We start from the raw sequence: 17,635 nt of genomic DNA on the forward strand, positions 1-17,635 counted from the left end.
CCCCCACCCGCAATCCCAGCCCCCTTTGTCTTTGTCCATTGGTGCTTTGTACATGTTCCTTGATGACCCTTCACCTTCTTTCCCCTGCTATCTCCCTCCCCCTTCCTTTCTGGTTACTGTCAATCTGTTCTTTATTTCATTGTCTCTGGTTATATTTTGCTTGCTTGTTTGTTTTGTTGATTAGGTTCCACTTACAGATGAGATCACATGGTATTTGTCTTTTACCACCTGGCTCACTATGCAACAGAAAAAAGAAGGAGCTCCTACCTTTTCACAACAACAGCGTGGATGGAACTGGAGAGCATTATGCTGAGTGAAATAAGCCAGGCTGCCTGCTTTTTAAAAGGCTACCTTGTTGCAACCCTGGCTTGGCAGGGCACTGAGCTTTCCAGAAAAAAATGCAGCCCCATAGGCTGTACTCACCGCTGCAGCCCCCTGATGTGCCCTCCTCCTTCTCTGATGACACACCAGGCTTTTACCCCATCTCCCACCCTTTCTGTTTTCTACATGCCACTCAGCTAAGAACTGCTCAGTTTCCAGAGCCAAGTAGGGCAGCTACAAAATATGGGAGCCAGTTTTCTCTCACCATTGATATCTCACCACCTCGCAATTAGAAAGGTTTTCTCTGAGCTCTCAAATGTCCACAGCATTTTAGGTCCGAGAAGGATGACAGAAACACCCAGACTTGCTTTACAGCTGAGGAAGCTGAGGCCCAAGGAAAAGACAGAAATGGTGCAGAAGACAGAGCTGGTTCTGGGGCATCGGGTGTCTCCACTGTCAGTCTGGTTTCCTCAGCTCTCAGTCTGGTTTTGTTAGTCCTCTTCTGAGCAACCAGGAGTGAAATGTTTTATCTGGGCCTTATTTCTTGTGTTGAGATGATAAAGAGAGAGTTTTGAGTTTGCAATTTTTTAATGGAAGACAACACAAAGAAAAAGAAATGAAAATTAGTGGAGTCTGCCATGATTAGGTATTAATGAAGGACTGGGAATGTTTGCTGTCAGTTCACATGAAGTCTACCTTTGATTGACAGTAAGAAGGTCCTAGAATGCTGCCCATGCGGGGCACTCACAGCCCGCGGGCCACATGCAGCTCAGAATGGCTGTGAAAGGGGCCCAACCCAAAATCATAATTTACTTAAATCATTGTGAGATTTTTTTTTTTGTGATTAGATGTTGCAATGTATTTCACATGTAGTCCAAGACAACTCTTCTTCTTCTACTGTGGCCCAGAGACACCAAACGTTTGGACATCCCAGGATTACAGGTTTTCATTAAGTTCCAATTCAGGCTTTCAGGCTGGGCAGGCCCTGACCGCAGTGTGGGTCTGGAGATCCACAGGAGCAGAAATGTCGGTCTGTTTTGTTCGCTAATGAATCCCAGGTGCCCAGCAGAGTGCCTGACACATGACAGGTACTCAATTAATATTTGTAAAAAGGGCTTTCTGGTTCACACGGAAATGTTTTAGCACAGCTTGTTTTGGTGGATATATGATAGAAAAAACAAACACGCACTCAACATGAAACCAAAATACCCACCTTCTGCCCTGAATTTCCTGCCATTTGCTTTTTACTTGGGCAAGGCATGTTTCCCCACTGAAGTTCAGTTTCCTAAAAATGAGAATAATTATTACTAATTTCAGAGAGTTGCAAGGATTCAATGTATTAGTGGGTGATAAAAAACCTTCAAGTTCATAAATGGTAAAATGCAGGACTGGATGGAGGGAGTAGAGGGAGAAAATCGGGGACATCTGTTATAGTGTCAACAATAAAAAAGAATGAAAAATGATGATGCTAAATAAATCAATGTAAGTGTGAGGTATTCAGACCATATAAAATGGCTTTTCTTTTGGTCCACGGGCTCATGCTCAAGTCACTGAGCCACACCAGACAGCCCTAAAAGAGGTTTTCTTAACCTGAGGATTGACCTCAGGGAAATCTTTTAATGCCTATAACTATGTATAGTATTATATGGTTTTATTTGTTTTTCTGAAAAATGGTTCTTAACTGTCATCCCAGTCTCAAGGACATTCAAGATATCTGAAATTTGACCACTATCCATATATAGCGAGTTTTTCATGATGGCTACTGGAACTTATTTAACACATCCTGGTTGGTACTCAGACTCTCTGAGCTCTTGGCTTCTCGCCCAGATGGCTCACTCCTCCTGTCCTATTACCCAGCTCCCACCCCTCCAACTTATGACTTTGCTATCATAACTACCTGTCTTCCCAAATGGTACCCCCCGGTGGTCCCTCAGCTTGCTCAGTTTCCTTCTCCAACCTTCTTCCACTCCTAATATCTGTTCTGATTTCAAGTGATCTTAACCCTCTGCTTCATTCATACCTTTAACTCCTTTGGTCAAGTTTTGACTGCCTTGGTTAGATTCAAGGCCATAACTGGAGCTGCCATCTACGTATAACTCATGCCTGTCTTAATGTAGCATCATCTTTCTTTCCTGCCTGTGTCCCTTCGGCAAAGACTTGTGGGCACCATATACTATGCCATAAATTATTTATGAGCTAATTAATGCGCTCATCCAACAATTATCATCCGGGTGCTTATTATGTATCAGAAATCAAAAATAAATCCTTTCCCTCTTGGAGCTTACATATCAGAATTGGGGGTGGAAAGAGGAACAAAAATCTGCATGCAGCCCGTTTAAGTACACACCGTTTAAAGTTTTGTGGCACTGATTTGCAGAATAAAGCCAAAAACTAGCCTTTACTTTATGGACAATAGGGATTGGTTGAAGTTTTTAAGCAGGAGAATGACATGTGCAAAGTGATATTTTAGGAAGTGTAATCTGGTGATATCAACGAGGTAGACAGAAAGTGGCAGATCCTGGGAGCAGGGAGTCTATTACTGTGATTGTCAAGGAGAAGGGTAATTAAGGTCTAGGCTAGCACAGCGACTTTGGAAGTAGAGAGGAAGTGCAGGCCTATCAGGAGGAGTCAGTACGATGGTGTGCGGAACAATAGAAGAATGAACAAAAGATGATCCCAGCCTCTTAACAGACAAGTAGCAGAATTTCCACCACATCTCCTCGCTCTCCTGCCTATTCTCCTCACTCCTAGGTAGTTATGTAGCTTTTAATGTCTCCTTGGCATATATTTTAAGCTTCGGCTGCCCTGTCTTCATCCATCGCCCACACTGTCGTTAGAGGACTTATGTGAAGAGGCTGAACATTAATGGAGAAAATTGCAGGCTTGCATCACTCAGGTGTCACCCAGAAAAGAGTCTTTCAAAGGTCATCCCCTCCCTCCTCAGTATCTAATGACCCTTTCACTTCCCTTAAGGGAAAGTGCCCCTTCCCTCATTGTATATCAATCCTTTATTCAACGGAATCAACAGAATACCTCTATTTTGTCTGCTGCCCCACCAGGGCCAGCAAGAACCCAAAGAAAACATGGAAAGGGAACTCTAGAAGAGACAGCCACCAGGACAATAGGGGGGCATAGGAGGGACTGTCACCTGGCATCACAGCCTGCTGAGCGTCTGAGTGCATCAGGGAATTACCAGTTAGCAATGGGATCCTGGCCCTTAAAGAAGGCTGGGAGGTGGGGAAATGTATGGCAATGCTTGAGGCTTCCTTGTTGATTCCTCCTCACATCTCCAGATGTGACTCTCCCAAAGGACCCCACCCCCAACACACAGAGGCCGCTCTTCTTTCAGTATTTCAGACTCTCTCAAGGACATAGGACTCACCATGACCTTCAGTCATGGGATCCTGAGATGATCTTGCCCTTCTCTCTTTCTGGCCAATAGGGTCTCCTGCTCACCATACCCCCAACAGGGGAACTGGTTGGTGTTAGGGATGGGCAGATCGCAAAAACCACATTGCAATTCTGTGGGAATCTCTGTTTTTTTCTCTGTGAGAATCTTCTGCTACCCTGTGGTTGGGTTTGTGCTAGACACAGGGAAGGCAGCCAGGCAGGAGTGTCAAAGTAGAGGGTTGATCACATCAAGGCAAAAGGCAGGATCACCTCAACAGTGGGATCGCCTTTAAAGCTGCTTCACCTCCAAAGGGCTTTCATACGCATCATCTGATTCAGGCTTCACAATGATCTAACCTGGGAGAAAGCACTTGCTCCCACTATCCAGCCTGAGAGAAGTCAGATGATTGCTCCATGTAGTAGGCCTAGCCAGGACCCTCAACCAAAGCTCCAAAAGTCTGGTGCTTCTCCCATCCCGCAGTTTCCTTAGGGACATTGTGGGAGAGAGAAGGTTAAGTTTACTGACTTTCACATTTTTCCTGGAGCTCATTCTGTGCTGCTCAGTGCCTCCAGGGTGTTAGTAGATCACTGTTGGGATGACACACACACACACACACATGCATGCATACATGCACACAGATACACCCAGGCATACCCAGACACACCCAGACACATGGATTGGTAAGGAAGGCAGAATGAAGTTCAGTGCACTGTTGTGCAGTTTGATCTGTGCCTGTTATGGAATTGAATTGGAAAGGAAGAGGGATCTTATATACCTTCCACCTGTCAGAACTGTTCTGGTTCTATGGTCACATGTAACTGTGTTAGGTTGCTCCAGAGAAACGAAACCAGTAAAAAATAGGGACAGAAATAGAGACAGAGTCAAAGAGGTCGAGATAGAAAGATATACAGGGGTGGGCAAAGTAGATGAACAATAATAAATGATACAATAATTAATAAATAATAAACTATTTCGGGTACCATTTTTATTTATTTTTTTTCTTTTTTTTTTATTGATTATGCCATTACATTTGCTCTATTCCCCCCTCCCTTCCCCTCCACCCTGCATACCCCTCCCCCACCATTTCCCCCTTTAGTTCATGAACATGTGTCTCAATTTCTTTAGATTCTGTATTTCCCCTACTATTCTTACCCTCCCCCTATGTATTTTCTATCTACTGTCTATGCTACTTATTTTCTGTACCTTCTCCCCCCTTCCCCTCCTCCCACTCCCCTATTGCTAACCCTCCCTGAGATCTTCATTTCTATGGTTCTGCTCCTGATCTAGCTATCCTCTTAGTTTGCTTTTGTTTTAGGTGTGGTTCTTAATAACTGTGAGTTTGCTGTCCTTTCACTGTTCATCTTTTTTATCTTCTTTTTCTTAGGTAAGTCCCTTTAACATTTCATATAATAAGGGCTTGGTGATGATGAACTCCTTGAATTTGGTCTTATCTGAGAAGCACTTTATCTGCCCTTCCATTCTAAATGAAAGTTTTGCTGGGTAGAGCAATCTTGGTTGTAGATCTTTGGTTTTCATGACTTGGAATACCTCTTTCCAGCCCCTTCTTGCCTGTAAGGTCTCTTTTGAGAAATCAGCTGACAGTCTGATGGGAACTCCTTTGTAGGTGACTGTCCCCTTAGCTCTTGCTGCTTCTAAGATTCTCTCCTTCATTTTAATCTTGGCTAATGTAATTATGATGTGCCTTGGTGTGTTCCTTCTTGAGTCCAACTTCTTTGGGACTCTCTGAGCTTCCTGGATTTCTCGGAAGTCTATTTCCCTTTGCCATCTTGGGGGAAATTCTCCTTTATTATTTGTTCAAATAATTTTTCAACTGGTGGTTGTGCCTTTCCCCCTTCTGGTACCCCTATAATTCGGATGTTGGAACGTTTAAAGATGTCCTGGAGGTTCCTAATCTTCTCCTCATTTTTCTGAATTCTTATTTCTTCATTCCTTTCTGTTTGATCATTTTTTTCTTCCTTCTGGTTCTCTCCCTTGATTTGAGTCCCAATTTTCTTTCCATTACTATTGGAATCTTTTGTATCCCCATTCATTTCAATTAATTTAGCTTCCATATGTTTCTCTAATTTGTGGCTAAAGTCAACCAGTTCTGTAAGGATCCTTATAACCAGTGTTTTGAACTGTGCATCTGAAAGACTGGCTATTTCTTCATCACTTAGGTCTATCGGTTCTGGGGCTCTGAGTTGTCCTAGAGCCATTTTTGGTCTGTTCGCGCTGTTAAGTGAGCGGAGCGAAGCCTTAGTTGTTTACCAGGACGGGGCGACCCTGGTCGCTGGTTTGTGACGCTGTGTGTGGGGGCGGGGTCAGAGAGGGAGCAATGGCGTTCCTCTCCGCTAGCCCAGCGTTTCCAGTCACTCCGCAAGCCTGGGGTTTATCCGATCAGAATTGCGCGAGCCTGCTGCCCCGCGCCGGCTTCCCTTCTCACTGGCTTCTCCCCACGTAAATGCGCGCGACCGACCGACTGATCGCCGCGCCTCTTCCCTGTGCGCTCCGGCAGCCAGCTGGCTGGCGATCAGTGCCCTCGGTTGCCTGTGCGCGCCGCACACCGCCCCGGGAATTTTTTCTTGCTAACCTGCTCTGCTGCTGGCCTCGCTCCTCGTACCGGTCCAGCCGAGTATCTAGTTGTCCTTTGGACTCCGTATTGTCGATTTTCCGTGTGGCTTGGTTGTGACTGCTGTTAAAAATAGTTGTTCTTAGATTTGGTTGTGCACAGAGGCGAGGTGGATCCTCCATCTACGTCTCCATCTTGGCGGAAGTCTCAGGTACCATTTTTATTATAGGCCCTGGCTTGGGCAGTTATGGAGGCCAAGACATCCCCTGATCTTCCATCTGCAGTGGGAGAACCAGGAAACCTGGTGGTATCATTCAATCCCAGTCCAAGAGCCAGAGAATCAGGGGAGCGGAAGTGTAAGTCCCAGTCCAAGGGCAGGAGGAAACTGATGTCTCAGGTCAAACAAAGGACACATCCCCTGCTTCTGCCTTTTGGTCTGTTATGGCCCTCAGTGGATTGAGTTATGCCAGCCCACATTGCCAGGGCAACCTCCTTTACTCAATCTACTTACTCAAATGCTCTTCCCTTAAAGCCTCACAGACACACCCAGAAATAATGTTTTACCAGCTATCTGGACCTCCTTAGACCAGCCAAGTTGACACAGAGAAGTAACCATCACACTGCCACAGCGTTCCTTAGATTCGCAGCCATTCATTCCACAGATGTCAATAATTGACTGCCATTATTGCACAGAGTGCTAGGACTATTACCTTAAAGTGTCCTTAGAGGTGTGTACCCAGAGTAGGCACTGAAGAGTTCGACTGGAATCACTCATTATGCTCTGTACCCACGAGAGTACTGATGGTCGGAGAGGTCGATTTGTTTGCTCACGGTTATAAAGACTACGGTAAACTCTACGGTACTGAAAGGGAACAAGGTCTATTGTTCATCCAGGTGTAAAATAGTGTGCCAGTATCCCTAACATATTGCTATTTGTGTTGGGGCCGGAGTTTGCTTTTTAATATTCCTGTATGCATGTCTCTGAGAAGAAAATACAAGATGTTGCTAACTCAGGTTACATTTATAGAGGAGCCTGGAAGTTAGAGAGAAAGGGAAATTTAAATTTCACTGTCTACCCTTTGTACTATATGAATGTCTTTATTTGTGTATATGTATTACTTGAAATAAAAACATAAAGCCTGCTGAATTTAATAATTCATTGAAATGAGATTCAAACCCAAGTCTCAATATACCTTGAGAAAAAATGTGTTGAAATAAGTATTACTGGGAATGTAATATGGAAGAGTTTAGACTGGGCCACAAAAAAAAAAAGAGGGGGGGCAGACATGTGCACTGTAGGTTCAAATGGACCAGGATACAGAGGTGTGAATGGCAGCGGCATGTCTGGAAAACGGTCTTGCTAGGACAGCTGACATGGGACAGCCATGCATATCTGCAAGGCTGAGTGGAGGGAAGGGGTCAGGCTGCTGAGGGGCCCAGCGCCTGAGCTGCCCACTTTGGAGGGAAGGACTCAAGCTGTCAGCAGAAGAAGGTTATGTTTGAGAGCTACTTTCCTAACTGTGAGCATTATTAGCAATTGTGTCAAACTGCCTTTTCCTAAAGGTCTTCCCAGGGCTGCCAGAGCTTTAATGTTAATTGGACAGATTGTCTCTGGATTTGAAACACAAACTGTGATTAATGAAACAACTGTTAACGAGTTTGGCCCGAGGTGGTTTCTCTACCTTGCTCCTCCTGCTGATACAGATTTGAAGAGGTCTTGCTGTGCTTTTTTGACCACAGTGCCTGGTGTGGGGAAATGGGCAGCCTGTTCTGAGAAGGATGGGAGTTTTGACCTGCAGCTGTCTTCAAGATCTCTCCCTCCCTGTCCCTTGTTTCCAAGTGAGCAAATTGAGTCTCAGACAGGAGAGAGTCTTATCTAAGGCAACATGGGGAGTGGTAGCAAAGCAAGGCTACAACTTAGGACCCGGGTCTTGTTCTGGAAATAGGTTTAACTCTTCTGTTCTCAGCCTTTTCTAGCTTCTTTGCCTTGCCTTTCCCAGCCCTTTTTATGATCCGACTTGCCTCCAATGCACCAATCCTCATGCTCTAAAATATGTCACAGGTGCATCATTCCCTCTGTCTTCTTTACGACAGGTCTTTCTTTACTCATCATTGGTAAAAGGTTGTCTGCTGACAGAGAAATACTGACATTAGCATCATGGAAACCAGGATTTGCAGTTCATCTCTGCTGCCTAAGAGCTCTGTGATTTGGGGCAGTTTCCTCAAACCTAAAAGTAGCATAAAATGATAGCTACCTTATAGGATATTACAAGAGTTGGGCATTTAATGTGTGTAAAGAATTCAGCACACAGCCCGGGGATCATGTGTGCTCACTGCATAGTAGTCATTTTTCGCACCTGCTTGGTTCTGTTTGCTGACTCTGGTTTTGCCTGCACTACAGATCCGTCCTCATAAGGCTGCCACGGGCACCAAACTGGGCTTGTGCTGGCCGTGATTTTTAGTTCTGGCATTATGGCAATCTGAACCAATGCCTACTGTCCCCGCTTTGTCTATGATGCCTAGCAGTGCACGGTAACTTCCCAGAGCAAGTACATTAAGGACAGAACTAAGTTCTGTCTTAGAGGAAGAAAGGGTTTGGGTGACTATTGTTGATGGTACTGACCAGGCTCAGGGAAGGGCAGAGTTTCAAGACAGAAGACAACTGAGTTACCTCATGAAGATGGGCCACCTATCAAGCAGAACACTTAGCTTGGATTGTTATGTTAGTGAGAAATAATATTTATTGGATTAGAAACTAAAATTTTAGAATCTATCAGTTAACTATAACAGAGCCAACCTCAGTAATAATAATACCTTACAGTAGGATACTAGATGCATATATATATATATTTATAATGCATATAATACATGTATTACTTACTTATACATGAGTTATTCATAATATTTTTATTGCTAAGTTCACATTAAAAGAAGCAATCTGCCCTGACCAGTGTGGCTCAGTTGGTTGGGTGTCACTCGCAAAATGGAAGGTCACCAGTTCAATTCCTAGGCAGGGCACATGACTGGGTTGTGGGCCAGTCCCCAGTTGCAGCATGTGTGAGAGGCAACCAGTTGATGTTCCTCTCACACACTGATATTTCTCTTCTTCTCTTTCTCCTTCCTTTCCCCTCTTTCTAAAAATATGTATACATGTACATATTTATGTATGTATATATATATATATGTTTTAAAAAGAAGTGATCTATGTCACACTTTTGCTCAAAACTTAAGTACGGCAGCAAGTGAAAAGGCATGTATTTTGTTCTGTTTTATTTTGTTTTAGGAGTACCTTTGTGGGCCTTCTGATAACTCAATTCTTTCACAAATTTCCCCTGTTCCAATTGCTGAGAACCATTTGTCCCTATAGCTTGTCATGGAGCCATGTGGCTGTGAGATGTGTCATTTATCATAAAGTCTTCAGCAGCACAGTTTTCTCCTTAGCCAGCAACGTTTAAGATAGAGTGACACTCCCCTTCACTGAATCCTTTTCCTGATGTCAAGTTCCATTCTTAATTTATCAATTAAGTCAATAAATTAATTTCTTGGTCCATGAAAATACCTTTTGATTACAACCCATTGCTGAGATAGAGTGATTTTTGTCATTATAAATGCTGAAGTACCAGTGAATACAATGACAGATGCAGAAGTATTGTCATTATTGTCATTTTGACAGTAGGATGTGCCGTCCAAAGCTGCTTACCAACACGGGAAGTCAAATGCTTTCCCTTGGCATCATGAGCTGGCACCGACATAATTATAAAAAAACAAACACAAATATGGGCTTTGAAATTAGATGGCAGCCTCAGTTATAGCATCACAGTTTGGAAAATCTAAGGAATGCTAACATTCATTATTTGTAAGTCATCATCTAAATGATCATCCTCTAGATAAATGTATTCTCTTTGACTTTTCATTATAATTGTAAAAAACTGAAAGCAAGGGAACTACCCATTAGATTAACAACACAACCTCTGGAGTTAAGTTTTCTGAGTTCGAAAGCTATCCACTTTAAGGTGTGTGATCTTGGGAAAGCGCCTTAAAATTCTGTGTTGCTCTTTCCTCAAATGTAAAATAGTAATGGCCATTTTGCAAATAGTGTCTGTCCCTATTTATCTGTACACTACCCCTGACATTCTAACTTCTCCCCTGTATCACAAGGACTTGATGAGTAGAAACTATATTTCCTGCACCTCCTTACAAGTAGGGTTCCAGTGATGGACACCCACAGTGTCAGTGATGCTGTGAGGAGGGGGGGAGGGGGCAGCAGACAAGGAGATTTTTCTTCAGTGGAGGTGGTTTCTAGTTCTAATGACTGAGTAGCTCAGTTATATACACATATATTTTTATTCTTGCTTTGCCTAAAATACCTTGACTGGTTTCTGTTTTCATGATTCTACATTGCCGATAAAGTTATTGTATTGACATAACAGGGTTGCCATGAGGGTTCACAGAAGCGATGTGAAAGTATACAGAATATGGCCAGAAACAGACAGCATTCACTAACTGTTAGATTTTGCCGTTGCCACAGTCATTATTCCCCTGAGGATGTGTCTCATGCTGCTTTTCCTTCATGTATCAAGTCATCTGTGGTTATTTCCTGGACACTCACTGAAAATGTTATGTTTTGGAGATGGTAGATTCTGCTACAGTCTTCAAAGACTGAGGGGTTTTGTTTGCTTTACAAAATAGAAGATAGAAGATAATATGGTTGGGTGCAACATGAAAACCCTGTCTCTTAGCAGCTCAGGTCTCAGTTCAGTTCTTTTAGCCATCGCTGGTTTATTTAAACTCTACCCAGTGCATGAGTGATTCGGCTATCAGAGATTTGGGAAGAGTTTATGTATGGAATTCGGGCTCTACACCTCTGTCTCTGTCTTTTGTAAGATTTGTCTCTCACATTTCAGCAAATGTGATGGCTACAAACCCTAGCCTGTGTTTGTGGAGCCAGAAAAGCTATAAACATTCTATCAGAGCTCTAACTGCCCTGCATGGTCCAGCCAAGGGACTGCTTGCGTGCTAAGATAAGATATGAACAGAAGAACCTCATTTTTCTTCCAAGTGTCTACTCTCCCTCCGCAATATGCCTGCTTTTTTGTCACTCTCCATTACCTTGAAGTATGTATTTTGTCCATTGTTTATTGTTATCCATGGAAGGGCTCGTCTGATAGACATTTATTTGGCCGTTAGTGGAAACAGCGGTTGCTATGCACACTGTTAATATTTCATTGGCATAAATATATATGCATATTTCATTATCTATTGCTGCATAACAAACTACCCTGAAACTTAGTGGTTTAAAATAATAACTGTTTTTTTCTCACAATTCTGTTGGCTGACTTGGCTCTGCAGGGGGAGTCTTTTGCTCCCTATGGCATTGAATGGGGTCTTCTCCTCAGCTGAATTCAGCTGCAAGTGGGAGGGGCTAAAAGAGGTTAAAAGAAGACTTTGATCACATATCCAGAACCTTGATGTTCTTGCACCTGGCCTTTCATGAGGCCAGCTTCATGAATTTCCTGTCTATATAGTGATCTCAAGGTCATTGGCCTTCTTACATGGCAGGTGGCTTTACAAAGGGTAGAAGCAGAAGCTTTCAGATTCTTTAAGGCCTGGGATCAGAAGCCCAAAACATCACTTCCGCTGCATTCTATTGGTCAGTGCAGGTCACAGGTCCAGATTCAATAGACTTCACCTCTTGATCAGAATTATGACATGAGCATGCAAGAAAGTGAGCGATGCATTAAAGGGGACGGGTTTGTCTGGGCCTGGCAAATGGGACTCAGCTCTGTATGGAAAACCTACAAAGCGAAGTGGTGGGTGGGAGCCAGACCTTCAAACCCAGTATTCCCATGGCAATCAGACCTAGAAAATGCATACAGATTGTTATGGCTTACTTTTGCTAAAACTCTATCACCCTGGTCTAAAGCAATAAATGTGTGTTGTCTATCTTCAAGGTAATTTCCAAAGCCTATGTGAATTTTCCCAAGGACAGAGCTAATCAGCTCATGGCCATTCAACTCTGCATGTTATTTTCATATCCTTGATTGTACCTAAAATATAGATAATAATATTCTATGTAATAGATAATAAATCTTTCTCTGATGTAAGACCCGAGGAAAACAATAAAAGCCTGTCTAGGTAAGGGCCGAGGCGCTCTCTGCTTGAGGCAGAAGCCAAGGTGTCCATCAACATTCTCCCCTTGAGTGAGTAGCCGTGCCGTTCCCTTTTTCTCCACAGGATTGTTGTCACCTGTGCATTTATTCTTGTTGTCAGCCACAACAAGCAGACTCTGATTGCTGGAGTCCGCTACAATGCATAGCAGCCATTTTTATTTTGGTGGACTGAAACAAGAAAGAGCTGCTCAGGAGTTTTTCTGTTTTACCTGTTATATTTTATTTCTTAGGTGTAAGGCAAAATAATACAATCTAAATACTTCTTAATTCTGAGTAGCTGAATAGATGGTTGTTTGCTTTATTAATGTGCAGTGCTTTGCTTGATTTGGTTTGTGTGTTTTAAATTCTTCCAAATGATAGGCTTGCAGACTTCTTGAACCCCTCAGTCTGTATCTGTGGGAAGCACTGACTCCTCTTGATTGACACAGATTCACAGGTTCTTCCTACTCTGTCAGTCATGGTATTGAGATGGAGGAGGCAGATGACCTGTGAAAGCTTGTCTAAGCTCTGTGGTCCCACGCTCTTCCTGCTGTGTCTGGGATCCCTTCATTCCCAACATTGCTCCTTAATCACTCTTGTGGTCATTCTACTCCAGAGCAGCTTCCTGTTTTCATGCCCTGAGCTCTGCTCATTGCTCTACTCCCCACCTCATTATCAGAATGTGCTATCCTAGTTTTGATCACTTACAAGTGATCTACCCTTATAGCTGTGTAGACATCGCGCAGCCAACAGGCATCTCTGTCCTTCAGTCCATCAAGCTAAAGAGAGTGATGAGAGAACCTGCAGAGACCAGGACGCTCTCCACCCTGGCCATTTTCACCCTGTAGTCCTACAGAGGGAACACTTCACATGGATCACTCTGGAATCAAAAGGCCAAGCCTTCTCAGAAGCTTTGCTGACTTATAAGAGAAAATTCATTTATTAAGCAAACTTTCTGCCTGCTTAAATATGAATAATAATAATCTAATATAGGACAATATTCTACAGAGGAAGCTTAAAGAATGTAGGTGTAAGGTATCACTCACATTTATTTGTAAGACCAGAGTGTTAGAAACAGCCCAGCAGTCTCTGTCTGGGGGAAGAATGACATCAATCACAGTACTTCACCATTTTCCCAATGTCATGGGAAAGTGGCCATACTAATTTAAATTAAGGCTAAAAGTTGTATAGCAGTTTTTAGAGTCTTATAATATGATCCTGTTAAATATTTTATTTGAGTGTATGTATCATTATAAATAGAAGAAAGAAACATACTAATAATAACCTCTTTACTGAATGCCTCCTATATGTCGCATACTGTGCATGCCACGTACGTACGCCAACTTATTAGTCATTCCTCACCACATGGGGCTCTATTATTGCCATTTTACACATGCGAAACTAAAGGCAGGAAAGCTAAGGAACTAGTCCATGGTCTGGTAGGTAAGAAGTAACAAAGTTTGGGCACACTCTTTGATTTGCCTAACATAAGTGCCCGTAAACTTGGCTAGTTAACAATATTGCTGAACTTCTTACTTTTCAATTTCTATAACTACAACGATTATCTTACTTTCTGTCCTTGCCTGTACTCTACTGTCTTCCTCTAATATTCTTGACAGACTTCCTGAAACCCTGGTGAAAAATTTTTATTGGACCATTCTAACATATGGTAATATTGGCTGGAGACACTTAAATGTGTGTTTTGAATAGCTTAAAAGTATACATAGTTCAAAACACAAAAGAATATATTACCCCACCCCCAGGGGCTCTACCCCAAAGATGGCCAGCATTTCCTATTTCCTGTGTATGTCTTTCAGTTGAGATTTATTCATACCTAAATAAATAGATATTCCTCTTCATGTTTTTAGACAAATAATAGCATACAATTCACACTAATCCTCATTTTCCACATGCCGATATGACTTCCAAGTAATTCCATCTCTGAATGTGAGAAGATTCCTCATTCTTTTTTATGGCTTCATAGTGTTTCACTGTATGCAAGTCATCTATGTGTATAACAAGTCACCTATTCATGGGCATAGAGGTTGTTTGCAAAAGCAACCAATGCTGTAATATTTTTATTCTTTTACATAGACTTAAATATCTACATAACATATATTACTAGAGGTAGAATTGTCGTTAATGAGTAAGTGCACTTACAATCTAAACACATACCTTCAAGTTGTCCTCCACAGAATTTACCATATCCTATCATCAATGTATAAAGTTGCCTATTTCCTCACGTCCTCATCCATACATTCAGACTTTTAGGTCTTGGATAGTCTGAAAAGTGAAAACTGTTATCTTAGTACAGTTTTAATTACTCTTTGCACAGATTCAAAAAGCTTACCAAATTCCAAACAGGGTAAACACAAAGTAATCCACAAAAATAAATATCATGCTCAAACTTCTAAAAATGTTTCTTTTTCTGAAAAAAAGACAGATTTTTAAAACAGTGAAAGAAATATGACCTTAGCAATCAAGGAAATTATTATCAGAGACTATGGAGGACAAAGAGAGTGGCATGAAGCTTCCAAGTACTGAAAGAAAAAACATAATAAAAAATAATTCCTATAGCACCAACTAAAAAGGGGATCTCTCCAAAAACACTACAGATAAATCAAAATGGAATGCTAAAGTGTTCAAGTAACCTACCAGAAGGTAGAAAAAGTAAAAGAGAATGCAAAAAAAAAAGATAACAAATGGAAAACAAAAGACCTAATAGAAGACTTAAACCCTAATATATCCATTGTTATAGTAAATTTAAATGGCCTAAATACACCAATTAACAGGCAGAGATCAGCAGAGTAAATTTTTTAAAGTGTAACATCTATTTGTTGTCTATAAGATGCTCACTTCAAATATTATTACTTAATTAAGTTAGAAGTAAAAGGATGAAAAAATCTATATGATATAAATATTAATCAAGAGAATGCAGAAATGCCTGTATTACTATCAAATCAATGGACTTCAGAGCAAAGAAAACTGCCGAAGGCAGAGAGATTTTATAAAGATGAAAGGACCGATCTTCCCAAGAGACATTTGGACACAAGATGTATGTGCATCAAACAATGGAGTTGCGAAATATTACACTTGAAGCAAGAAAAAACAATAGAACTGAAAGGAGAAATACACAAATCTACCATTACAGTTGGAGACTGCAATACCCATGTCTTAGCAACTGATGAAAAAGTATACTAAAAAAATCAGCAAGGATACAGAGTAATTTAACAATACCATCAAACAATGGGATATAATTGAAATTTATATTGGGTTGACCAAAAATTTCATATGATTTTTTCAATAAAATAAGACACATTTTTCATTTTCACCAATAACTTTATTGATTGGAATATTTTGAGTATGTCAGCTGATATGATCTTGATTGTTCTCAGTTAATGTCTGGATTTGATCGCTGTCAACTTCAGCTGATCTGCCTGACTGTGGAGCATCCTCCAGGGAGAAATCTCCAGCAGGAAACTTCGCAAACCACTTTGACACATTCGATCAGTCACAGCAACTTCTCCATATACTGCACAGATTGTTTTGTGGCATTTCAATTGCATTTTTACCTTTCTTTAAATAATAAAGTATAATATACTGAAAATGTGTATTTTCTTTCACCTTCAATATTAAAATGGTACACAAAACACCAATTTTGATAAGATGTTTTAATGCACACTGATATAACTGTCTCAATACAGTATTAACAAAATTGTTTCCAATGAAGTTAAAGACAATTAAGAGCTACTAGAGCCTTCTTATGGGGAAAGAAAATGAACTTTTTGGCCAACCCAATATGTTACACTCAGCATAAGAATACACATATTTTTGTCAAGCACCAATGATAAATATATCATGGTAGGCCATATTCTTGGACAAAAAATGTGTCAACAAATTTAAAAGAATTGAAATCACATAGAATATGTTCTCTGTCTATAATTGAATCAGACTAAAAATTGATAACAAAAAATAAAAATACTATATTTGAACACTCGAAAAGCAAACAACAAACTTTGAAGTTATTCATGAGTCAAATGTAAGTCTGCATGGAAATAAAAATATATGTTGAACTTAATAAAAACAAAATTAAAACAAATCAACATTTCTGCATCAATAAGAGAAAAAGTAACACCTATAGCACTTATATTTAAAAGGGGGGAAGGATCAAATAAATGACCCAAACTCCCGCATCAAGAACACAGAAAAAGAACAAAATAAACCTAGAGCAAGTAGAGGGCAAGAAATGGCAAAGATAAGAGAAAAAATAATGAAATTGAAAACAAAAACAATTTCTAGAAAGATGAATATAATTGACAGATATCTACCAAAACTGACAAAAAAACCAAAGGCATAAATTACCAATTTCATGAATGAATGGGGTATCAGATCCTAGGAGATGTCAAAGAATAGTAAGAATACTATGGACAACTCTTCACACGTAAATTTGACAGCTGTAGATGAAGTGGTTCGTTTCCTAACAAAACACAAACGGCAGTGTTTCGCCCAGGGTAAAACAGATCATTGAATAGTCTTAAAAGTAAATCGAAGTTTCATAATCAAAAACTTCCGAAAATGAATCTGCAGGCTCTGATGCTTTCAAGAGAGAAATTTTTTCAAAGGTTTAAAGAAGAATTATTACTAATTCTACACAATGTCTCCTGGAAAATAGAACAGGGGAGAACACTTTCCAATTCATTTTATGAAGTTAATATTACTCTGATTCCTAACCCAGACAGTACATATATTTAAAAAGGAAGCTACAGGCATATTTCCCTGATGAATACCAATGTGAGAAATTTTAACAAAACATTAGCACATAAAATTCAGGAACACATAAAGAATTATACACCAAGACCAAGTGGGGTTTATCCCAGAGACACAAGACTGATTTAATATTCAAAATCAAAGTAATTCACCATATTTACAGACTAATGTAGCAAAATCACATGATTATATTGATACTAAAAATCATTTGAAAAAATGTAATGCCCATTTATTACTGAAAAACTACTAGGAAAGAAATAGAAATAGGAGTGAAATTTCTCAGTTTGATAGAATCTACAAAATATAAAACAAGACAAGACAAAGGCTAAAGCTAACATTTTACATAATGATAAAAGACAATATTTTCTGCTTAAGATCAGGAAGGAAACAAGGATGTTCATTCTCAACACTCGTATTCAACATAGTATTGAAAGTTCT

The 17,635-nt window shown here is 40.7% G+C and overlaps 1 long non-coding RNA gene across 1 annotated transcript; it reads right to left on the reverse strand.

Annotated features, from left to right (window-relative positions):
- Positions 1-243: 243 nt before the first annotated feature.
- LOC128626054 (uncharacterized) lies at positions 244-14,684 on the reverse strand. The gene is made up of 3 exons (XR_008389929.1): positions 14,606-14,684; positions 1,535-1,606; positions 244-864 (listed from the first exon to the last, which is right to left on the reverse strand). It is a non-coding gene; the product is annotated as an uncharacterized LOC128626054 (long non-coding RNA).
- Positions 14,685-17,635: the final 2,951 nt, after the last annotated feature.

Source organism: Artibeus jamaicensis, unplaced genomic scaffold (genome assembly GCF_021234435.1).
Source record: "Artibeus jamaicensis isolate MK-2021 breed Jamaican fruit bat unplaced genomic scaffold, CSHL_Jam_final scaffold_1964, whole genome shotgun sequence".
Classification (NCBI taxonomy): domain Eukaryota; kingdom Metazoa; phylum Chordata; class Mammalia; order Chiroptera; family Phyllostomidae; genus Artibeus; species Artibeus jamaicensis.